This window comes from Gastrolobium bilobum, unplaced genomic scaffold, assembly GCF_033153095.1.
Source record: "Gastrolobium bilobum isolate Gb01-03AN ecotype WA unplaced genomic scaffold, APGP_CSIRO_Gbil_v1 utg7904, whole genome shotgun sequence".
NCBI classification, from domain to species: Eukaryota; Viridiplantae; Streptophyta; class Magnoliopsida; order Fabales; family Fabaceae; genus Gastrolobium; species Gastrolobium bilobum.
Window position 1 is genome coordinate 120,885 of NW_026899548.1, and position 12,881 is coordinate 133,765.

Here is a 12,881-nt window from a genome sequence, read left to right on the forward strand (position 1 = left end):
TATTTATTTTTAAGGAAAAAAATATTCATTAATATTTTTATTTACTATCTTCATTTTTTATTTTTCTCACTTCAAAATATAATAGTTTTAATTAAAATATCACAATTTTATGTTCTTTAAAACTTATTTTTACGTGTGATTTTTTTATTTTATTTTATTGTTTTGGACCGTTTGGTAATGTATGATTATTCAACTTGCCCATTGGATTATATCGTTTCATGTTTTTAGGGAAATGATTGAAGATTGACTTCTGTAAGTTTGCTTCAATAATTTGCAAATTTATTATATTTGGTTGACTATTACAATTCAAGATACACTATTTTGTTAAAATGATAAGTGATATCGTTGGGTGCATGCCCGCGCCCTCCTATTCGTGATTGAATACGTGAATAATTTGCAAATTCATTCGATCTCTGTGGACTTTTGTGTTTTGTGTGCATTTATGATTCAAAAATAAATAAATAAATAGATCGTATTTATTAATTTCTTTTACATTTATTTTGTTATTATTGAATCAAAATTAAATTAATAACTTTTATCCAATGTTATTTTGTATCGGTTGGTGTGATTTTGATACAATATTAACGCAGTCATTGTGAAAGAATGTAAAAGAAAAAAGAAAAATTATAAATATAACAATCTCTTAAAAGAAAATGTATTTACAATTAGGAAACATGATATATAACATGTGAAAAAAATAAAAAAGTGGATATATTTATATATATAATAAGATAAAAAAATAATTTAATTTTAAAAGTATAAATTATGTATAAAAAAACTTTATTATTAAAACATAATACAATAAAAAAATAATGTACTCTTCAATAAATATATCCTAATTTAATAAATAAGAGTTGATATGTAATCAGATCCTTAAAAATAATATGTTAATTATAACATTTCTAAATTATTGTGTATTGTTTGTGGTAAATAAGTTTAACCTTTTTTATATTGATTTTATGAGTTTTTAACCTTATTTTGTATGTTACCGACTTACCGTACATTATAAGTTAATTTTCAAACTGAGCTATTTTTTTCCTGTTGGGAATAGACATGAGACTGAACCTCCTTAAAATAACACCTCTCTTAAAAATATCCAAATGCGCTGTTTTTCTGTTCAACTATTTAAAAAATAATAATAATTTGTCAATCACCTCTCTTTTTTAATAAGGTTCATCTTATTGCGAATGTAAGTGAATTGTAAGCAACTGCAAAAAAAAAATTTGCATTTGAAGATTATAATTCAAATCTACATCCTGATAATAAATCATGAGAACAATTTAATTTTATAAGTGTAATTCAACTGTGATTGTTAGTGCTAGAATTACGCGCATAGTGTGAATTTAAAGTATCAGAAATTAATGGAAAAGAAGCTGTATATGTGAGGCTGCAAATGCAAAGAGAGCAATTTACATGTAAAAGTATGGAAGATGGTGATTCCATTACAAAACAATAATCAATCCACAATAGTACTCGTTTCTACGTGGAAAAAATCAAGGATGATATATATTTGTCTGACACAATTTGTTCAAAAACGACAGAGTGCAGTGTGCACATAAAGCGACTCTTAATTCCCATTACTAACAACACACATAAATGAACGAAAATATAAGTGATACCTTCATTGAATGGGTGAATAAAGTGCTGATTGGTGAAGCCACTAGTTTAAAATAGGCCTCAAATGATTTTTTATTTCCCAAAAAAAAATGAATAGGACTAAAAAAAGTTCAAATTAGCGGAGGCCACACGCACTATTGAAGAATAAAACAATATTGATGATAGCAAAGGCAGTTCCACGTTGCTTTCAAAATATTAAATTCCATGATATCCGTACGAATAAGGATTATATGTTTCTCCTTTTTAGGGAGCATTTGGTAGGAGGATTTTTTCAGAATTTTTGTAAAATTAAATTTTTCTAAATTTTAAATTTTTAATATTATCGTAAAATGAATGTAAAAAATATATTTTTAAAAATTGAGATTACTGGACAAAAAAAAATTTCTTCTCTACCAAACGCTATGTTAAAGTGTCGGCCTACAGCCTACTTTTATTAAAGGAACAAAAATGCAAAACAGTGCGGAAGTCATTGTGCGTGTAGTAGGAAGGGTTTTGTTTTTCCGTAGAAGAAGAAACATATAACCCTTTCATTATTTTATCAAACGTTTGAAGTCCAGTCTAAATGATAGAATTTGTTTTATTTTAAAATTACGTTTTGTACAAGCTATTTTTTAGATTTAAAATTTGTTTTACGAATTATTTAATGTGTAGTAGTTTATGATTGATAAAGGGACATTGACCATTGTCCCACCACTTTAATAAAAATTTACTTGATTGTCACATCTGGAAAAATTTTTGCCAAAATATCATGTCACAATCTCACTGGTCTGACAAGCGGGCATGGACTGGACACGTGTCAGCGTCTGAAAGGTCAATCATTCTTGCTGGGCTGCCTAACTAAAAAGACAGAATGCTGACATGTGGCAAAAGTATAGACATCCAGAGAATGATTGTACTTTTGCCACGTGTCAGCATTCTGTTATTCTAGCTGGGCAGCCCAGCAAGAATGGTTGACCATTCAGACGCTGACACGTGTCCAGTCCATTCTCGCTTGTCAGACCAGCGGGATTGTGACGTGGCATTTTGGCAAAAAAATTTACAAACGTGACAATCAGGTAAATTTTTGCCCAAAAAGTGACAATATGGTCATTGCCCCGATTGATAAATTCTAATAATTAATGAACAAAAGTTGAGTTTGATAGATTTTGGATAAAAATGAAAACCAAACCGATAATATTAAATTGGATTCCACAAAAAAAAAAAAAAATTATCTATATCAACCTAACTTGATCATGGCATATGTAACATCTCTGTCTCGAGCCAGTTCAATTAACATGCATATGATACAAACAGAAACAGCGGAAGACTTAACTTACGAAAATACGAGCTAACTTTTTCTTTTTTATATTTTAATTCTTACTCGGCGGAAACGAAAATCGGACAGAGTAACCTCTATAATTCGGACAACTGGGGATTTTCAAATCTCACTCACAAGAGTTCCTGATAGACAGATTATACAGCATATACATTCAGAAGTACCAGACATCCAAATATAATCATAAACCCATCCATGGGCACATGCATAGTTTGGCTCCGTGCCACTAATCTAACAGCATGCAATCTAATACGTAAAACATAACTGAATACTACATAGTCATATCCACATGCCTAAATACACAAATGTACATGCATCAAACTGAATGACATGTACAAGACATATACAGGCCATATACAAAGTAAGGGATCCAACATCATGATCCATCAAATGCATAAATTCTAAATAACATAAATGCACTCCAAAAGGTTAGTAGCCTACAGCTACTCAAAAACTGATCTGTCCCAACGCCTCAATCACGGGTCGCGTCCCTGCCTAGTGAGGACTCACCGGGAATCTGGACACCTGAAAATATGTCCCCAAAGAGAGGTGAGATAACAAATCTCAATAAACTTCGGGTTTATAGAGAATTCTCCATACTCCTAGGTCGCTCCTGCATGAAAGTCAGATACAGAGTATACAATGCACATATAACAGATATCATAATAGAACAAAGCATATATCCATATCATATCAGAGGCGTGCGCCGTCATTCCCAAGAGAGGACCCCAAGCGGAAATCAACGCACGTGTCCCCAAGGGAGGACCCTAAGCGGTACTAGAACATGTCAGAGGTGTACATCGTCAATCTCAGGAAAATCCCAAGAAGACATCAGTGTACCATACATCAATACATAAATCATATCATAACAAGTCATATCTTGTTATCAAATAACTCTATATGAATGCATCTGTACAGAGTATCAAAATAACAGTCATAAAGTCCAACCATAGTTCACTAACCATGGTGGAGCACTCAAGCAGGAAAAGACTCCTTAAACATAGAGCTTACCTCTTGAAGTTTTTTTTTCAATCCGCTTACTTGTGGCACAAGTTACTTATATATCTTCAAGAGATTCCGATCCTTTTCAGTCCCTAGGTACACCTAGAGAAAGAATCCAAAATACAAATCAATAAAATGCTATCATGCCTAGATTTTACATAAGGCATACATTTTATCGTTTATTTTCGTTTCTTTACGTTTTTGCCAATCCTATGCCAATACACAAGTCAAGACCATACTTCTATAAATCCTCTCATTAAACGTTTATTACAATTTAATTGCTCCCTAGCCTTAAAGACCTTAAATGGCCGAAATCAAGGTTAGGAAAGCTAAGAATTTCATTGAATCACTTCACAAACCAATAGTCCCTATAATCCTCATTACTCTCTTAAATTCCATATAGCACTTTTACAACATCTTATGGCCTAACTTTTCCTTCAAAGGCCGTGGAATGCATATAAGGACACCAAGATATTTTTCCATAATTTATTTTCAAACCATTTCACTTCATAATCTTATTAATTTCATGTATTGAAAACTCAACACATTAACAAAATAAAACATAATCTAATCATCCCTAATTTACCCTATATGACCGAAATCAATAAAGGAGGAGTCAAGGGTTTCTTTCTTTTTCGTTCACTTTTCTTCACTTAATAAAAATCTTACATATACTCATGCCTATATAAATATATTCCTACAAAGTGTTCAACTAAATTTTGAACCACAAGCTCCTCCAAAGACCATCATGGCCGAACCTAGGGGATACAACACAAGGGAATTTTTTTTTCATTTAACACATGTACAAATACTTATTTCACATGCTTATATACAAAACATCAAAAATCCATCATCAATTTACCTTTAAACTAATTTATTTTTCACCCAACACATGCTCACAATTTTCATGACTCAAATCATCAAAATAAAACCATGGAAATAGAGGTTCTTTACCTCTAAACACTTGTACAAAGCCTAGAGAGCAACCTCTAAGCAAAGCTCCATCCAAAACTCAATTTTTTTCCCTTGATGAATAGTAACTTGAAAATGGGGATAGGAAGAACTCTTCACACAATCAACTATAGCTCAAATTGATCGGTGGAATGGATTCATTGGGTGGTTTACAATCAATTTCATGTAGTGGACTTTGTGATTTGGTGGAAGATTGAGTGAGAATCAAAGAAAACAAGATCAAACCCTAACCCCCCCCCCCTTTTCTCCATGTGCAGCTCGAGTTTTTGAGGGAAGAGAGGAGAGAGAAGCTGATGTGTATAGTGAAATTTTGAGTGACTTGGTCTTTTAAGCACATGTGACTTTTTTAATCGGATGTTTTTCTATCGCGTATTTTCACTTAAACTAACCCGGAACTAACTTAAAGCTACGAACATATTTTTATTCTTCTGAATACATTTACATTAATTTTTATTTCCTAAGGAACAATATTCATAATTCACAGTATGGTTTCTGCACCGTTTTTGACGAAATGCATTGTGAATCACTAACTGTATTTCGTTTACTTACGAAACTTAAAACTTACAAACTTATCATTCTTGGGCCTATTTTGACTTGCTTGGCATATATTGGACTTTCTTATTCTTATTTCATCAATTATTTGCTTTTGGACTCTTCCGGTTGCTTAAACAGAAGTACAAAATATCCGGTAGAAAACATTATTCATGTGGTTTTCACGGAAAGTGCCAGACTACACAATTTTTCGTTATGAAGTCATATTTGGCATCAGAATTGTCAAATTATGTCTCTAATATCATTTTGCTCATTTAAGCTCTACCGGTTAATTCACAAGATTGCAAATTATCCGGCAGAACGCACTGTTCGTAACCTAGTCATTATTACAGTCAAAATACTTCAAATCATACTCTGAATCTATTTATGATATTTAAATTCTTAAATTAAATCTCTAATTAAGATTTATCAGTTATGGTCATTATAGTATGATTGGTTCAGATACGATGATTGAGGTTTTTTGTAATACTACCATAATAATGTTGCTTTGTATTGTTTTTTAAAAACTTTTAAATTATATTATTTTATATTAACATGCTTTAAAAATATATTTAAAATAATTAAGTTAGTTCGAGTTAAAAAAATCGAAGTTTTATACTTTAATCAATTTGATTGGTTGGGTCATCGGTGGAAGTAGATTTATGATCACCGATAACAAATTCTATTACGTTTTAGTTGTATAAAATTTATAATCATTTAATTTTAAATGAATTATTTTCAATACTAAAATTATAATATTCCAAGTAGGAAGAAAGTCCAAAAACAAGTTTTGAGATATTTGTTTTTCTAAAAGGAAAAGGTTCTGTTAATTGTATTATTTTTGGAAGTTGGAACTTGGAAGACTTGAACTAGTCAAATTAAGCATGCTTTAATATTGGCCATAATTAATTATTTAATTTAGGGCACCGGTGGAAATGCTGACATGAGCGCTTACCAATTACCACTTGCAAAACGCCAAAGGCATATTTGGTATATTAATTAGGAGAGTGGTCTTTTGAAAAGGACAAACGTGGGACTGCCATCTACTCGTTCACTGTAATTGAAATGCCTTCAGTTTCCGAGAAGTTTCCCACCTCATGTGTAAGGAAGAAGGATAGAAATATAAGACAATATTCTCCAAAAAAAAAAAAAACATAAATATAAAATAATTTTACACACCCATTTATCAATTGTCATAAGAATAAATCATCAATACTGCAATTGTCTACTTGTTTTTTTTTTTTTTTTTAAACCCGGGTCTAGTTGTTTCTATTGTTTTATTGAGATTTGAGAATATATAACGCAAAGCACATTGGATAGAACGGCTGATAAACTAAAATTTGCGGATAATCATACTTTTCTTGTTACTTAGCGACGGGAGCGAGGGGGAGATTGCCATTTGTTATTGAACCTAAGCGATAATTACAATAAATAAATCTCACGTTATATCTTAAAATCAAAACCTTAAACATTAGATTTATGAATCCTATCAACTTATACGAGTCCCATCACCACGTTTGAATTCCATAATTGCTGAAGTTGGTAATGGAACTTAGAATATAAAAAGCCTTCCCTTAATTATTTTACACTAGAAATAAACAGTGCTATAAAAAGGGACAAAACATATTTATTTAGTATAACTGAATATAAGATTCATTGCATTATTTTGTATTTAGAACATTAATTTCAGTTACATCAAATGTATATATCTCTTTTTCCTTAACATTCAAGACACTTTAAGGATAGTGGGGTTGGCATAAATAATAGTAATTTCATGGCTGTTTGAATATTCAGAGGTGTGGGAATGGTAATTTTTTTTTTTCGTTTAGTACGTTTCTAAAGTTAATTTCTGGTGGAAGGTGATTGGTTCTGCGAACTGACCCTGCATAATTGCTTTTATATATTATTTAATAAGTTTTGCCAAGTCACTTCAGGAACCCGTTAATGTTTTTTTAAGAGCTAAGGTGGCGTTTGTTACGTGACTTATTTCAGAATGACTGGGAAAGCAGGATAGGGGAAATATGTTAGCAACGTTTGGTAAATGAAATTTGATGACTTTCCAAGCCAATTTTGTTTATGGAAAAATGTTGAAATGTGAAAAAGAATGTACTGTTTGACAAATGTGATATCCACAAAATAGATGGATTTGTGGACTTGCCTGGGGATGAAAAAAAAATGTTGACAAAAATAATCTTTAATTTGAATCAAAAAGGTAAAAGTGAGGTTATTTTGGTAAAATAATCTCACATTCCCACTAATATTTTATAACCAACCAAACACAAATTCAGTAAAATTAACTTCATTCTTCCGGAAAAATATAGGTCTACCAAACAACTTTTTAATAATATTTCAGTAAAATATATTTCCCACGGTAATAATTAATTCTTGGATTAAGAAAAATTTATCCTGTACCAAACGCTACCTAAAGGTTTTGGAGGACTGATGTCGTGCCACGTGCCACAATCTCAGAAGCACCGTTACGTAACTTATTACAAAATGTGTGTGTCGGACAGTATCCGACACGGATATGTTTTGACACACGTCTCACACGTAATCAATATTTTAGGACACGCGGTCAACGCTCTGACACGTTCCGACATGTTTTTCGACACATAGTCAATTTTTTTCGACACGCGGTCAACTCTCCGACACGCATCCGACACTTTTTTTTTTACTTCTTAATTTTATTTTATTAACTAAAAATAAAAAAAATATATAAATCAATTTTTTTATTATGAAATTTACTTGAAAAATTAACAAGGTACGGAAAATTATTTTCGTTTATATTTATTTTATGAAATTTGAATATTTGATTAGTTATATGACTTATTATAAGCTGTTATATGTATTAAATATAAATTATATTATATATATCAATATATAATATCAAAACATGTCCCAACGTGTCGAAATAAGACATTTTTTAGAATTAACGTGTCAGCGTGTCGTATCGTGTCGTGTCCCGTGTAGTTAACATAAATAGCAACTTTGGCCCCCCTGATGATAGTGTAAAGCGACTTACAAACATATCAAAATTGTTCAATGCTATCTATGTTATTTTTGTCTATAAAAAGCCTTTCCATTACCGGTAGTGTCATAGGTAGCTATAGTTTACCTAAACTAATTCATTTATGAAAAATTAATTCATATCAATTAACCTATTTTTAATCCTATACTAAGAGAAAAAAATAAAAAAATAAAAAATTTAAATATCATTTTTCCTAATATTTCAATTCCCCAAAAAAATTATAATTAAATTAAATATATACAACACAAATTTTTAAATGCAATATAAAATTTATTTATATTTATAATTTGAAAATTATAATATGAAGTATCCTATAGTATACCTAAAATAATTCATTTATGAAAAATAATTCATATCATTAATCTATTGTTTAATCCTATACTAAGAGTAAAAATAAAATATAAAAAAATTTAAATATCAAGTCCCTAGATAAATTAGAATTAAATTAAATATATACAACACTAATATTTCTTTTGTATATTTTCTCAAGCATAACACATGTCTAACTTTATCAATAAACCCAAACAGGATGATGTGTATCATAAAATACCAAAATCCACTATCCATATCCACATATACAATAGAAATATTAGTGTTGTAACACAAATAGCACTGAACAATTTTTGGATGTTTGTTTATAATATCATAAAAGGGGCAAAGTTGCTATCTATATTAGCTACTTTGGTCCTACAACATTTTATGCAACACCTGCAATGGGGATTGCCACCCTAGGCCAAATTTGCTTGCTTTCCTAGCGACTTTGATCATAGACCTACCAATTTAGAAAAAGTAACCACAGTCGCTACACAACACAATTAAGTCGCTACACAACACAATTACTTTGGACCTTTGAGTGATGCATGTGCTAGTTCAACCCAAAGTAGTTACTTTGGTGCAACAGTCTTTTCCAACCATGGAAAGAATGACACGTATTCCACTTATAGTAACTAAGAACTTCAACGACTATGATATATTGTCACTGTAAAAAAAAAATTGCACTCCGTAATATTTAGATTTATTATTCTAAAAAACGGAACAGTATGGTCAATCTCAACTTTATTCGAGACAACCACCCACCCCACAACACACAACATAAAGCAACCAAAGCACCCTATCCTATTATTAAAGAACCGAAGTTTTTCAGTAAGACAGCGACCCTACGATGCAAAGTGCCTTTTTTTATTTGGGGTACAGTAGCGAAAGTGCTATCTTCTTTAGGATAAGTCATAACTTTTTTTTTTCCTTGCCGTTATAGATCAAATAAAAATTCAATTATATGTTAAAAATAAGAAATAAAGTATTATTACAATCAATTAGTATTATTATCAATTTATTTCACCATTAGATTAGATTGATTATATTAATCTATCGATTATATTAATCTAACGATTATATTTATTTTTATACTTGTGTGATTATGATTCGTCATATTTAATGTGAAAACATTAAATATAAAGAATCATAATCATGGTAAAAATAAATATAAAGTATTAAATATAGAAAGAAAAAAAAAAGATTTTTAGAATATTAAATCAAAATTATTGGATCCATGTAATCGATCTAAGTGAAATAGATTGATAATGACATTGATAATAATACTAAATGATAATAATAATAATATCTCATCTCTAAAACCAAATAGTAATTTTTACTAAAAATAATATCGAAATTAGACATAGAAAATGAATCGGTCTATATGAGATATCGATTTAAAAGAGTACCTTTGAAGGATTTAATATTTCAATTGTAAATTAGAGAATTTTTTTATTTTTTTAACTTATCTGGTGCACCCCGATAGAGCTCGTTTATTCTCTTTACCTCTTTTTCTCACACACATATATAAAAGTAGGGGTGTTCGCGGTCTGGATTGGATCAGTTTTGGAAGCAAAAATCAACCGATCTAATACCTTCGGTTTAATAATATAATCATCCATTTGGTTTTGAATTTTTTTCAAATTTGATCCGATGCAATCCAATTTTTTTTCAGTTTGAATTGGATCGGTTTTCGATTATTTGAAAATTCTAAAATTTATTTCATGATTATTGTGCAAATAACATCTTTTATATATATTGACTTTGTAAATTATTAGTTTTTGAAATACAAAAGCATTAGTAAATTATAATATAGTTTTTTTTTTTTTGCAATGAGATATGAAGCTCTACAAAGATACAATTTTGTTGATGAGATATGACAAGATTTTTTCTTAGGTTTAGAAATTTTTAGGCTATAATTAGGGAAAGACCCAAGTAGGTAGAGAGGAATTAATATGTTGGATCATTTTGGAATGGATCGGTTTTTATCAACCCATCCAAAAACCGATCCAATCCAATTAAAATTTGCGGGTTTTTTTTTCAGTTTTCAGTTTTTCGATTTTCGGTTTATTTAGTTATCGATTTTTCGGTTCGGTACCGCGGTTTGAATCGGTTTGGATCGGTTGATGAATACCCTTATATAAAATATAGTTTTATATCTAACTTGTAGGAGAAATATAATAACTTTTACGCAATTAAATATATGGAAAAATGTGTGTCATTTCAAATGATATATTTTATCTTCTTTCACTCTCGTAATAGGTGAGACCCACACTTTAAAAAAAAAATTCTCTCACTCTTCCTCCCATGATCTATCTCTTTTTATTAATAAAATGACACAATTTTATATCTTTTAAAATAGGAAATAATATCCATCATTTTAAAGGATATAACCTTATATCATTTTTAGATCCTAACCGTTGATTTACGTTCATCAACGGTTATAATCTATTGGTCAAACTTAATGGGTCAAATCTATTATTAATTAATTAATAATTTTGATAAATAAATTATAACCGTTGATGGACATAAATCAACGGTTAGTATCTAAAATGATATAAGGTTATATACTTTAAAATGACAGATGTTATTCCCTTTAAAATAATATACATTTTTTACGTAAGTAAATATTACAAGATAAAAAAATGACCACCATGGAGAACTGCACGTCGTTCATGTGTGCTAAAAAAAATGTGAGTGGGATTATATAAAAAGAAAAAGAAAAAGAAAAAATACGAGTGGGAATGCTGATGATGGTAGGCCCACGTAAGATGTTTAGGGTGTGCATGACAACCTTTCCGGAATTAATTTTTTTTAATTTTTGTTCCTGGGAGCAGAAATGGATAGAGAACTTGTTTGGTAAAATCAGTTTATTTTTTTGTTCCAGGGATGATCCGGTTTAATTTTTGTGCTGGGAAACAGGAAAAAGAATCAAAAAATTTCTGTTTTTTTGTTTTCGGGCACAAAATGAGAAACACTTGTCTCTCTCAATCACTCTCCAGCTCTACCATCATCACCACCACCATCATCATCCCGACACGATCACCTCCACCATCATCGTCGTTGTACCACCAGTGTCTCCATCACCACCACCACCACGATGTCACTGCCACCATCACTACCGCCTCCACCCATCACTACCACCTTGCCACTGTCACCACTACCATCATCGTCCCCACCACCATCACCATCACCGCCACCAACCACCACCACCACCATCGCAGCCACCGCCACTACCACCACCATGACGCCAGCACTACTGCCATCGCCACCATAACTACTACCATCACTAAAGCCACTACGTCACCACCACTACCATGCCATCACCACGCCACCGCCACCGCCATCGTCGCAGCCATTGTCGTCACCACCATCATCACTACTATCACTCCACCACCATCGTCACCACTACCGCCTCCACTACTGCCACCGTCTCGAACCACCTTTACCATCGTCGAAACCACTACTATCTGATGAATCAAAGTGATGATGTGGATACAACGTACACTTGATGTTTCCACGTCAACATAGTTTTGATGTTAACAAAGAAGAATGATTCAAAGACGAAGCAATATCAAAAAGCAAATGTGAAAGCATGCACCAAGTCTCAAGTATCTATCCAAGTCCAAAATCTCAAATGGTATATTTATTTAGGACTTAGGAAAAATGTGTAAAGATGTATAGATGATAAGCATTGCATGAGCTCAAGGTCATTCATCAATCATATATTTCAAAAGCATGCATCCTTAAAAGAAAAGTCAAAACAAATGGTTTTATAAGTACAACATTGGTTTGGAAGAGGTACCTACAAAATACAAACTTTTCTAGACAATTTCCATAACCAATAACATACCTTACAAGTCATAGGAACCATTTGAAAAGAAAAGAAACTCAGAATTCGAGCAAAAATGATGCTGCCATGAAATATCTGGATATTGCACATAGAATATCCGGATATCAAATATCCGGATATTGATATCCGGATATCCAATATCCGGATATGTACGGATTACAACGGCTATAAACGGCTAGAAACAGCTAGTTTTCATAGGAGCTGTCATTATAAATACCCACATCAGCTGGGATGAACAGTACACGACCCTA

At 31.3% G+C, this 12,881-nt stretch overlaps 1 long non-coding RNA gene across 1 annotated transcript; it reads right to left on the minus strand.

Annotated features, from left to right (window-relative positions):
* Positions 1–3,340: 3,340 nt before the first annotated feature.
* LOC133291264 (uncharacterized) lies at positions 3,341–5,037 on the minus strand. The gene is made up of 3 exons (XR_009748788.1): positions 4,889–5,037; positions 3,944–4,036; positions 3,341–3,457 (listed from the first exon to the last, which is right to left on the minus strand). It is a non-coding gene; the product is annotated as an uncharacterized LOC133291264 (long non-coding RNA).
* Positions 5,038–12,881: the final 7,844 nt, after the last annotated feature.